This window comes from Cucumis melo, chromosome 1 (genome assembly GCF_025177605.1).
Source record: "Cucumis melo cultivar AY chromosome 1, USDA_Cmelo_AY_1.0, whole genome shotgun sequence".
NCBI classification, from domain to species: domain Eukaryota; kingdom Viridiplantae; phylum Streptophyta; class Magnoliopsida; order Cucurbitales; family Cucurbitaceae; genus Cucumis; species Cucumis melo.
This window is the reverse complement of record NC_066857.1, coordinates 36,404,931-36,416,654: the sequence shown is the minus strand read 5'-3', so window position 1 is coordinate 36,416,654 and position 11,724 is coordinate 36,404,931. Positions and strand designations below refer to the sequence as shown.

The 11,724-nt window shown below is 32.9% G+C and overlaps 1 long non-coding RNA gene across 1 annotated transcript; it reads right to left on the bottom strand.

The window, feature by feature from the left end:
• Positions 1–2,966: 2,966 nt before the first annotated feature.
• Positions 2,967–4,143, bottom strand: LOC127151434 (uncharacterized). Its single transcript, XR_007824378.1, has 2 exons — positions 3,919–4,143; positions 2,967–3,292 (listed from the first exon to the last, which is right to left on the bottom strand). It is a non-coding gene; the product is annotated as an uncharacterized LOC127151434 (long non-coding RNA).
• Between the last annotated feature and the right edge of the window lie 7,581 nt (positions 4,144–11,724).

Here is an 11,724-nt window from a genome sequence, read left to right as displayed (position 1 = left end):
TCACATAAATGCTAAAATTTTAAATTTTACCTCGAAATTCGGGGCGTTACAACTGTTATGTAGGGTACCCCTGAATAGGAAGTTAACTGTTGTTCCCTAACGGGCCCAGTAGTGGGTCCCTTACTGGGTATGTTTATACTCACCCTTTTCTCTTCTTAAACTTTCAGGTAAGGGCACAGCGAGGGGCAGACCGACGAGGGGCAGAAAGGATGCGTGAAAGCCATATGGACGCGTCTGATTTTCTTATTGCTTCCGCTGATGTATTTTGTTAGAATATTTACCTTTGTGATTTTGAGTTGATGACCTGAGTTTTTATTTGAAACTTTTGTGACTGTGATTTAAAATAGGCCCCGATACTGTTTTTTTTTTTGTAATATTTTTAACGTTTTTAAGAAATCGTAACCGGTCCGTTATAAATTTTGTTTTGTGTGGTCGAGTTTTAGTACTGAGTAGTGACCTCAGCTTAGTTCGGAAAGTTGGGTCGTTACATCAAAAGTCCAAAAACTTAAACGATTAAAATATATATTAGCTTCATCCAAAAATGTACAAGAATAAAATAGGTAATAAAAGAGTACTAGAAATTAGCTCACTCAGGTTTTCTGGGGTGGAAACATTGCTGCAAAGAGAAAAGACACAACCAAGTTTACAAAATTTATGAAGATCAACCGCATGGTTGGTATCCGTAGGGGAATCCATAAATGTAGATGTGGATTCTGCACCAAGTATGCTAAGAATAATAAAAAAAATTACAACTGATTTCATTTTTTTCTTAATTTCAATTTTCTTGTGGTTCAAAATTATGTATCGTTGAGCACTTGGTTCTATAGAAAATAGACACACACATATATATAGTGCTACATCAATGATAGACCTAGACCATATCAATTAATAAGATCATAGTATCATTTGTTACATTTATAATTATTTTTCTTCAAAATATTACAACACGCTTAAGTTATTAAACCTAGAAGTGATCTCTATTCCAATTGTTTATTTATTTATTTTTCAGGATCATAACATATTTCTTCACCTAATTAGCTGAGTTATCAATCGACATAAAAAATTTTATTAGTATAAAACATATAGGTCAACTGACATGTGTTTATTAGTATAAAACATATAGGTCAACTGACATGTGATATGTGTTAGCGATCATGAGGCTTACGATTTGAATCACTATATTCGCATCATATTTCTCTCCAATTATTAATTTAATATTAAATCAATTAGTATAAAAATAGAAAGTTGATGTCACAATTAGTATAAAAAGATATTATATTCGGACAAGGACTCGAACTCAAATAGACTACATAGTTTGGAGTAAGTTGAGAATCACCCACATTGAAAAGATAAAGAAAGATGTCACAACTTTTGTTGAAGAAATCGACGACGAACTATAGAATTACCAAAAACGTATGGAGAAATCGACACATTTGATATACGTAGTTTACGAACGAAGTGTTAGCTACATTTACGAGATAGAGAGAAAATCTATTATTAGAGAGAATGTTTTCTTAATACAAACGGTGCAAATGTTCTTTGTTGTTTGTAGCACCACATGACAAATTAAATTCAAGGCATTTCAACCATTTTTATTAGTTACAATTACCTTTCTTTCATTATTCAATTGATGTACGAAATGAAAAGTCAGTTCTTGTACTTATGATCTAATATTATGATTAAGTTAGAAATCAAGTACTTAAGCCTTTCAACGTTTGATTTTTGTAATACATTTTTCATTTTACTATAATTAATAATTTTCACTCTTTTATATGAAATATGTTGGGTCATAAACAATAAAACAAATATTTTAGTACTTTAATAATTTATTGTTTTTGCACTTCATTTTTCCATCCATTTTAATATGTCATTTTAGAAAGAGTATCTCATAGCTTTTTTAAAGAAAACAATTTAAAAATTCAGAGTTAAAATAATTGGAACAAGGAATAAAGTTATTTAAAAAAAAAAAAAACTAAGAATCAAAAGCCATGCATAATCCTTCGTGAGTATTATTACTATTATTATTATTATTATTATTTCCTTTTCTCTTTGGGTGAAGGACACCCTAAAACCTATAATTACTTGAAGGATATGTTTTTCTTTGAAATATGTGAAGATTTGAATGGATACAGATGATTTAAAAATATATGGTTTTTCCAATAAAAAAACATAAAAAATTATAGCTCCCTTAATTCTTTCCTCTTCATTTTTTTCTCATTTATATACAATTACTCACACGCTACGGTATTCTATTAAGTAATCTTGTTGAAACACGTTGCATTCAAGAGATGCTAAATAACTTTTTTTGTTTAGGAAGACAAATCGTTCATGACCCATCGAGACCAAAGAAGAAACATAAAGTTATCTTATCGAAATAACCTGTGAATTTTTTTTGATTAAAATGAATTATTTCTATCGTTCCCTTATTCTCTAATCATTCAAATTAATTATTTTCACACTTTCCCGGTTCATCTATAATATCTTCTAAAAAAAATGAAATTAAAATAGTTCATTTTTTTTAACAATAAATGGAGGGGGAAGTGAAACTCAACTTTTTAAATTGAAAATAGAAATAAAACAAACTTTAGAGGTATCATTTTGATTGTTATATAGCTGTGTAGGTTTCGAGAACTTTTTAGGATTATTTTTTAAGAGAAATTAGTGAGCTAGGAGTAATGAGAGGGTGTTATGGGGTGTCCACCTAGTGAAAATGCTCGATGCATCCAACTGACCCATCCTATCTTTTAAAACCAAAACACTTATTTCAAATTAAGATTAATTTTTAGTTTAACAATTATAAGGTGGACCGAGATTAGATCGTCAACCTTCAAACAGATAATTGGTGCCTTAGAAATATTTTCAAATCAAGGAAATAAAATTTGTTTGTGAGATTATTAACCTTTATTCACCAATTCAACCACAAACGCACACACACACACACACAATCTATAGTAAAGCAAAAATTCTGGCAAAACACACTTAATTCTCGTATAGCATTAAAAGAGAGAAAGGGCTCTTTTTTACCCATTGCTCATAATTAACGACATGCAAAAACTTGAAACTTTATTTATATCAAAACAAAACATATGCTTAAATATGAAATAATAATCTTTTTAAACCAATGGTTTTAATTTTCACCACTTGATTTTTGTTTATTCATATATAGTATATCTTGGAAAGCCAATCCCTGTTCCCTTCTCCTCTCAGTATACTTCATCTTCTTTTCTTTAGCATCAGTTCTTCTTACACGTTTGATCACACCCATTCACACAACTTTCTACTTTGTCCACATCTGTCAGGTTTAGAAAGAAAAAGAAACAATTAAAGAAAACATAATAGTCCAACGAAACTAGAGAAAGTTAATAAAGAAACGGACCAAATTTTAGTATGAATACTACTACTAATCTCTCGTTGATTGTGAGTTCGAGATACAAATTTTGTATATGAATACTACTCTAATTGAATGTTAGTCATGACAAGGATTATCTCTAATGACATTTCATGCTCAATAGCAAACATTGTCTTCCTCTATGAATTATTTTCATTACAACATGTTTGCCAGCAGTACTACTGCTTAAAATTTAAAAGAAATATCAAAAAACACATTAACCTAAAACTCTTTTTTTTTTTTTTTGGAAGAAAAGAGAAGATGATGTGAATTAGCTGTAGGTGGACCAGAATATCACAACTAGAATGTGACATTCATAGATATGTATAATCAAAAGAGCCATGTGAAAGGAACAATATTATAGAAGCCGGAAGAAGAAAAGAACCAAACAAGAGGTTACTTATATGTAATAGCATTTAGATTGAGACGTCAAAAGTCCAAAAACTTAAACGATTAAAATATATATTAGCTTCATCCAAAAATGTACAAGAATAAAATAGGTAATACAAGAGTACTAGAAATTAGCTCACTCAGGTTTTCTGGGGTGGAAACATTGCTGCAAAGAGAAAAGACACAACCAAGTTTACAAAATTTATGAAGATCAACCGCATGGTTGGTATCCGTAAGGGAATCCTTAAATGTAGATGTGGATTCTGCACCAAGTATGCTAAGAATAATCAAAAAAATTACAACTGATTTCATTTTTTCTTAATTTAAATTTTGTTGTGGTTCAAAATTATGTATCGTTGAGCACTTGGTTCTATAGAAAATAAGATTGAAAAACCCTCTATATATATATATAGAAAAAAAACTCTTGGTTTAAACCACGACCCTACAAATCAGATTGAGGAAGAAACGGTATTCATGACGATACTATCCGAAAACGAACGTATTACGATGACACGCTGCCACGCTTCCCTTCACCTCAAGTTTTTGGACAAATGTAATTTCCGCTTGTGGCTAAATGCACCTTACACGTTAAAACCCTACAAATGTGGAAGATCCATTTGTAGTTTACCAATTTGCTATTTTGAAAATTTACTTCAACATGACCTTAAATTATGTTTGACACTCCCAACGGATTTTTTAGTTCTAAATATAACAAATAGACACACACATATATATAGTGCTACATCAATGATAGACCTAGACCATATCAATTAATAAGATCATAGTATCATTTGTTACATTTATAATTATTTTTCTTCAAAATATTACAACACGCTTAAGTTATTAAACCTAGAAGTGATCTCTATTCCAATTGTTTATTTATTTATTTTTCAGGATCATAACATATTTCTTCACCTAATTAGCTGAGTTATCAATCGACATAAAGAATTTTATTAGTATAAAACATATAGGTCAACTGACATGTGATATGTGTTAGCGATCATGAGGCTTACGATTTGAATCACTATATCCGCATCATATTTCTCTCCAATTACTAATTTAATATTAAATCAATTAGTATAAAAATAGAAAGTTGATGTCACAATTAGTATAAAAAAATATTATATTCGGACAAGGACTCGTGAACTCAAATAGACTACATAGTTTGAAGTAAGTTGAGAATCACCCACATTGAAAAGATAAAGAGAGATGTCACAACTTTTGTTGAAGAAATGACGACGAACTATAGAATTACCAAAAACGTATGGAGAAATCGACACATTTGATATACGTAGTTTACGAACGAAGTGTTAGCTACATTTACGAGATAGAGAGAAAATCTATTATTAGAGAGAATGTTTTCTTAATACAAACGGTGCAAATGTTCTTTGTTGTTTGTAGCACCACATAACAAATTAAATTCAAGGCATTTCAACCATTTTTATTAGTTACAATTACCTTTCTTTCATTATTCAATTGATGTACGAAATGAAAAGTCAGTTCTGTACTTAAGATCTAATATTATGATTAAGTTAGAAATCAAGTACTTAACCCTTTCAACGTTTGATTTTTGTAATACATTTTTCATTTTACTATAATTAATAATATTCACTCTTTTATATGAAATATGTTGGGTCATAAACAATAAAACAAATATTTTAGTTCTTTAATAATTTATTGCTTTTCACGTCATTTTTCCATCCATTTTAATATGTCATTTTAGAAAGAATATCTGATAGCTTTTTTAAAGAAAACAATTTAAAAATTCAGAGTTAAAATAATTGGAACAAGGAATAAAGTTATTTAAAAAAAAAAAAACTAGGAATCAAAAGCCATGCATAATCCTTCGTGAGTATTATTATTATTATTATTATTATTATTAATTTCCTTTTCTCTTTGGGTGAAGGATACCCTAAAACCTATAATTACTTGAAGGATATGTTTTTCTTTGAAATATGTGAAGATTTGAATGGATACAGATTGTAACGACCCAACTCCTTATACTTAATCGAAGTCATTACTAAATATAGAACAAGTGGTTTAAGTCATAAAATTTATTAAAAACGCATAAGGTTTGAGGAATTTTATCTATGAAAATTCAAACAAGGTAATTATGCAAAAAGATGTAATGCGTTCTTAAGTCCTACTCGGGCCCTATCTACATAATAAGATGATAAGTACTGAAGAATACTCAAACTCAGGTACGAAAGTCTAAAATAAAGATAAGCGGAAGCAGTAGTCCCTATGGCCCGCCACGGTCACTTCGGGTCGCTCGCCAGCTTGCCTTTGCCCTTGCCTCGTCCTCTACCTGAAAACATGAAATGAAGAGAGTGAGTATAAAATACACAGTAAGGGACCCACTACTAGTCCCACTAGGTGCCTGTTAACTTCCTGTCAGAGTCCTGTAACTGGTACCCAATCTCTGGCACGTTCCCGAACACGTGCAACATGCGCTCCCGTAGGAACGTAACTCTGGTCTTCGGTGCCCCGGGGGACACCTAGGACAATCGGGATGCGAGGACCCCGTCGAGTCACTCGAGTCATATCTATATCCATGCTAGACTGGTGTCCCGTCAGACCACACAGTCCTCAATAGGTGGTGATCCCGAAGGACACCCATGCAGGTACGACTCTAACAGGTCAAGCTAACAGGTACCCTAATCGCAGTATACATACACATGGCATCAACATATAACATAACAGATAAATCATCATTACACTCTCCATCTCGACATCCGTCTTACAGACATAACAGCTCTCGTCATCACACAACATGCTATAATATAACCATATCGTCATTTGCATCATACTATCATTGTTTTCATGCATCGTACGGTCTAGCCCCCAACACGCACAATTGAAGTATACAAAATCTCATAATTCTATACATGGAGCTAGTAGTAGAATCTCTTATCTGGAGATTTACTTGATGAGTCCTAACCGCGAGGCAGTATGCTTTCCAAGCGACGAGGTCCTAACTGTTTAATATACCAAAATTCGTAATTAGGTCACCAACGACTAACGGTTCAAGACTCATTTGAAATGACTTACCCTAGAAAGAGGTTGCAGTGCTCGAGCCCCTACCGAAGAAATCCCGCGCTGCAGCAATTACTTGGTCCAAGACGTCCCTTAAGGAAAATAATTTAATTTAGTCCCAAATTAAATTAATTAGCGTTCGAAACATTGAGTCTTACCGGGTAATGCCACAATAATTAATTTAATTACCAAAATTTAGGTGGATGGAGCCAAATTAGTCTTCGCGGCTCGGCTGGAAAAGGACAGGGACCGGCTCGGCTTGGCGCAGGCGCGTCTCGACTCGGCTCGGTACAGGAACTTTACACGTGCGGCTCGGCTTGCGACAGAAGGGAGACGCGGCCCAGGTTGTGGTGCAGGCGGCGCGGCTTGCACGCGGGCGCGACTCGGCTACGCAGAAGCGCGCGGCGCGGCTCACACGCGGACGCGGCTCACACGCGGCTCACACGCGGACGCACGCGGGCGCGGGTCTGGTTCTGGAAGATGGCGCGCGTCGGTTCGGGTCGCGGGGCGGGTTTTCGGTCGGATCCTTACGTGCGAGGTGCTGGCTTCCGGATTTCGGGTGGCGCGACGGCTGCTGGTGGTCGGCTACCCACGGCTTCGCTCGGCGACGGCTGTAAAGGAGCGTTTCGGCTGCGCTGCGTCGGATCGAAGCGGCGCGACTCGGCTGGCTGACGGGTTGGCTGCGGACGCGCGAAGGTGACTTCGACTCGGCTTCGGGCGTGCGAGAGACGGCTGCAGACACGGCGCGGCGTAGCTCCTCCTAGGCGTACGACGGCTTGACTCGTCCGGCGCGGCTGGGAGGGTGGTTCGGCTTCTACTGCGGCTGGCTCCCGAGCGCTTGCGCTTGAACGCTGGCGGCGAAGGCGGCGGCTAGGGTTTCGGCGGCTAGGGTTTCAAGGAGAACTTAATTGCTTCTCTCTCTTTTTTTGTTTTTTCTTATGCACGGGTCCCAACGCAGCTTTATAAGAAAATAACTCTTTTCTTTTCCTTTAAAAAAAAACCCAAAACAACCACCTCCTCTCTCTCCCCAAATCTCACCAAAACAACCAACTTTAGTTTAATAAAGACTTCCCCAATTATTTCCAATAAATAAAAAAAATACTTATTATCTTAAACAAAATAAGGATTCCCAACCTTAATTACTCGAGAAATCAAAATGGTAAGGTTCTTCCAATAAATTTAAAATTCCCATGACCACATTTAAATATTAATGACAATGAACAAAAAAAATCGAATTTGTTGGGCGTTACACAGATGATTTAAAAATATATGGTTTTTCCTTATCAATAAAAAAACATAAAAATTATAGCTCCCTTAATTCTTTCCTCTTCATTTTTTTCTCATCTATATACAATTACTCACACGCTACAGTATTCTGTTATGTAATCTTGTTGAAACACAATGCATTCAAGAGATGTTAAATAACTTTTTTTGTTTTGGAAGACAAATCGTTCATGACACCTCGAGACCAAAGAAGAAACATAAAGTTATCTTATCGAAATAACCTGTGAATTTTTTTGGATTAAAATGAATTATTTCTATCGTTACCTTATTCTCTAATCATTCAAATTAATTATTTTCACACTTTCCCTGTTCATCTATAATATTTTCTTCAAAAAAAAAATGAAATTAAAATAGTTCATTTTTTTTTAACAATAAATGGAGGGGGAACTGAAACTCAACTTTTTAAATTGAAAATAGAAATAAAACAAACTTTAGAGGTATCATTTTGATTGTTATATAGCTGTGTAGGTTTCGAGAACTTTTTAGGATTATTTTTTAAGAGAAATTAGTGAGCTAGGAGTAATGAAAGGGTGTTATGGGGTGTCCAACCTAGTGAAAATGCTCGATGCATCCAACTGACCCATCTTATCTTTTAAAACCAAAACACTTATTTCAAATTAAGATTAATTTTTAGTTTAACAATTATAAGGTGGACCGAGATTAGATCGTCCACCTTCAAACAGATAATTGGTGCCTTAGAAATATTTTCAAATCAACGAAATAAAATTTGTTTGTGAGATTATTAACCTTTATTCACCAATTCAACCACAAACACACACACACATAATCTATAGTAAAGCAAAAATTTTTGCAAAACACACTTAATTCTCGTATAGCATTAAAAGAGAGAAAGGGCTCTTTTTTAACGACATGCAATGTAACGACCCAACTCTTTATACTAAGCTGAGGTCATTACTAAAAAGAAACAATGACAAGAGACACCTTTTTGAAACGAGGGAAGAATAAATTTTCATTAAAAACGGAATATTAAAACACTGAAACATAAACGCGGAAGCAAAACTGAGTCCTCATATGGCATGTCACGGATCCTTCTCTGTCGCTCGCCAGCTTTCCTCTACCTTTACCTTCGCCTGAAATGTTAAACATAGAAAGAGTGAGTATAAACATATACTCAGTAAGGGACCTACTACTAGTCCCGCTAGGTGTCTATTAACTTCCCATTAGAGTCCTGAAAATGGTACCCAATCTCTGGCACGTTCCCGTACACGTGCAACATGCGCTCCCGTAGGAACGAAAATCTGGTCTTCGGTGTCTCGAGGGAGCACCTAGGACATACTGGTCTGTAGTGAACCCGGGGGTAACACTAAGACAATCGGGATGCGAGGACCCCGTCGAATCACTCGAATCATATCTATATCCATGCTAGACTGGCGTCCCGTCGAACCACACAGTTCTAAATAGGTGGTGATCCCGAAGGACACCCATGCAGGTACGACTCTAATAGACAAAGTTAACAGAACACCCTATCCATAGCATGTAGCATAACATAACATCATAACATGGCATGAGTATTAATCTTAACGTCCTTAATCATGTGATTAATATATCATGCATTAACAATCATCAACAGTCATCAACAACATACTACCGGTCATTAACATAACATCAGTCATCATCATCAATCATCAACATAATAATCTCAGTCATCATCATCAATCATCCATAAAATGACAGTCATTATCAGTAGCATCAAGTTATGCATTTTAGCTACCATCAATGCATAATCATAATTACATGCGGTCTCTTAAATTCAGTTCGAAGGTCTAGTAGGAGAATCTCTTACCTTGAGATTTTAGCCAAACAAGATACTCCCTAGTTGACAGTAAAAATTCTCCAATTAACTTGATCTTAATCATAAAAGGAAAACTTAGTATTTTAATCAATGAAATTAGCAATTGGCTAACACCAAAAAATTCTCCCAAATTAATTAACTTTCTAAAAATTGGGTTGAAACCAATTCAACCTTGATTGGAAAAAATCTAAGATTTAGATCTTAAAAAAGTTTAGCCAATTGAACCTTTACAGAAACCCCAAATAGATCCAAAATTAAATTAATAAAATATTAATTTAATTTCTTTGGCTTACCAAGGTTACTCAAATGAAGGTTGAAAAATCCTCTTATCCTTGATGAAAAATTCATCACTTTAAATCCTCAAGCTTCCAAAGAGACCATTCTTAACTTCAACTGAGGCGGCGACAGCAGAGGGTTATCTTAGAGAAGAAGATAAAGAACCTTTTTCTTTTTCCTTTATTTCCATCTTAAACATTTTAATGCTATTTATAGACCCAAATAATAACAATAATATTTATTATTATTATTTCCTTTTCCTTTTCCTTTTAGGATATATATATATATATATATATATATAATACCAAAAAATATAATATATCTTTATTCCCATTATCTTTCCTAAATAAATGCCTTAATCTTAGGCATTTATAACCATTAATAATAATAATAATACTTCTTTATTATTATTATTTTTCTCTCACCAAAATCTACAATAAATATATATTTATTTAAACCATTATTCTCTCTTATAAATATATATCTTTTTCGTCCAATCAAATCAACCATCTCTCTCCTCATGGATTATCTTCTTTTCCAAACAAATATAATTATATTCCATCATATAATTAATTCACTTTTCCAAATTAATAATTATATATATATATATATATATATATATATATATATATATATATATATATATATATATATATATCCATATATATATACTCAATTAAATCCAATTCCACCAAAACCAACTTTTCCCTCCAACATCTCAAATTAACTTAAATCCTCAATTCTTTTAATCAATCAAATTTTTTTTTCCAATAAATCACTTATAACTTCCAACATGAATTATCTTAACCCAACCATAACAACTTCACTCCAGAATCAATATTTATCTTTCTGCAGAATAATTAATTATCTTCCACAATAATTAATTATTATTTACCTTTCTTCCAAAATAATTAATTATCTTCCACAATAATTAATTATTATTTATCTTTCTCCAAAAATAATTAATTATCTTCCACAATAATTAATTATTATTTATCTTTCTCCAAAAATAATTAATTATCTTCCACAATAATTAATTATTATTTATCTTTCTCCAAAAATAATTAATTATCTTCCACAATAATTAATTATTATTTATCTTTCTCCAAAAATAATTATCTTTTTTCCTTTAACATAATAATTATATATATATTTCCACATATACATATAATTATTAAATCTCCAACAAACTTTCCACCCCACAATTTAATTAAATAACATCCATAATTATTTAATTAAATTCAACATCAACAACACTAAAAGTCCACAACTTTACTTAATTCTCTTAACTTACCATCTAATCAAAATCTCAACAAACAACACATGCCAAAACCTCTAATTAATTAAATATTCATCCAACAAATATTTAATTAATTTCAATTCCCACATAAATCAAATAATTCTCATTAAATGGATTCAAAATAACGCCCAATAAATTATCTTAATTTTTGGGGCGTTACATACAAAAACTTGAAACTTTATTTATATCAAAACAAAACATATGCTTAAATATGAAATAATAATCTTTTTAAACCAA